The sequence below is a fragment of the Procambarus clarkii genome, unplaced genomic scaffold, assembly GCF_040958095.1.
Source record: "Procambarus clarkii isolate CNS0578487 unplaced genomic scaffold, FALCON_Pclarkii_2.0 HiC_scaffold_1937, whole genome shotgun sequence".
Taxonomy (NCBI): domain Eukaryota; kingdom Metazoa; phylum Arthropoda; class Malacostraca; order Decapoda; family Cambaridae; genus Procambarus; species Procambarus clarkii.
Window position 1 is genome coordinate 18380 of NW_027190960.1, and position 1621 is coordinate 20000.

Below are 1621 nucleotides of genomic sequence, written 5' to 3' on the forward strand. Positions count from 1 at the left end.
GGTGGTGGTGGTGGTGGTGGTGGTGGTAGTAGGTGGGAGGGGGGGGGGGGAAGGGGACTGATGGTCTGTGGATTCCTTCTCCGTACCCCTTACATATAAGCAAAAACATGCCTTCCTGTGGGTATAGAAACATTAACACAAATTATATATGTAACTGATATTGTAGCCTTTTAAACAGAAAAGATTTGTACATACAAATACTTTTAAATTATCATTTATTTGTGGAAATGGCATTTACGTCATTAAATTGATACCTCAGCATCAAGCTTGTGTCCTGCAGCTGTGGTCCAGTGGTAAAGTGTATATAAGTGATGCGTATTCTTGGAGTTGCGAGTTCAAACCCGGATTAAGCTATATATATATATATATATATATATATATATATATATATATATATATATATATATATATATATATATAAAACAACATGTTTTGTTTTGGTTGTTTGTTTTTGTATAAAGCCTCACACACTATATTAAGCGAGTTTGTTTTAAACATGACATACATATTAATTCATTTTACCAGGCCTTATTCCACACAACTCCGTGAATTTCCCGTGGAGCCAGCCATTCAAACAAAAACAAACGAAACAAAACAAAACAAAACAAAAAACATTATTGCCAACAGCATTTGGTGTTCCCAGGCGGTCACCCATCCAAGTACTAACCAAACCCAACGTTGCTTAACTTCGCTGATCGGACGAGAAGCGGTGTTCTCAACGTGGTATGGCCGTTGGCATGAGACTGCCTACACATTGTGGCTAATAACCAACTCTTTTTAGTCATCACGGCAGGATACGGACCTTCTTGTGGTGTCTTAATGGTAATTGTATCCTAACATATTTTTGTCTCCTTGGCATGGATATTTAACATCGTTTATTCAGTCTTGGGTTTATGTTCTTTCGCCATTTACAGACATTTTACATCTACCTACTTCCTCAGCCTGCCCTGCCAATTTCTAATGAATTTGTGGATTTTCTTTTGTAATACATACATGTGTGTGCTCATCTGCTCTTCAGTTTTTATGATATTTGTCTCATCTGTCCTGCTTTATGATACTTTTACAAAGAACATGAACAAATGCTTCTATTTTAGAGAAGATATGGGATCCAGGTTTCGGAGCCGTAAAACCAACCGTTGTGATTGGTGGACGAGTTGCCAGGTTGCAGCTTCTGTACCGTGCCGGCACATAAATAGGTTCGGCTCAAGCGGCGGCAGCATCATTCCCCCGTGACTGTCTGAGCGTCTCTCATCACCTTGGTTATCTCATCATCATCATGGTAGAAGCAAAGCCTACCAAGAAGGCTGCGGCTGCTGCTGTGGTGGCCACCACCAGGAAACCTCGCGTCCAGGTTGCTCACCCGAAAACTAGTCAAATGGTTCTAGCCGCGGTCGCAGCACTCAAAGACCGTAAGGGCTCGTCTCTACAAGCAATCAAGAAGTACGTTGTTGCCAACAACAAAGTCGAGGCTGCCAAGATCGCCATTTACATCCGAAGATTTCTCAAGAAAGCAGTGGCTGACGGCATTCTTGTTCAGACCAAGGGAAGTGGAGCTAGTGGATCATTCAAGCTGGCCGTAGCAGAGAAGAGGGCCGTTCTAACTCCCAAGAAAGCCACCACA

The 1621-nt window shown here is 41.9% G+C and overlaps 1 non-coding gene across 1 annotated transcript; it reads right to left on the reverse strand.

Annotated features, from left to right (window-relative positions):
* Positions 1–618: 618 nt before the first annotated feature.
* On the reverse strand, positions 619–737 carry LOC138362528 (5S ribosomal RNA). The gene has a single exon (XR_011227740.1). It is a non-coding gene; the product is annotated as a 5S ribosomal RNA (ribosomal RNA).
* Positions 738–1621: the final 884 nt, after the last annotated feature.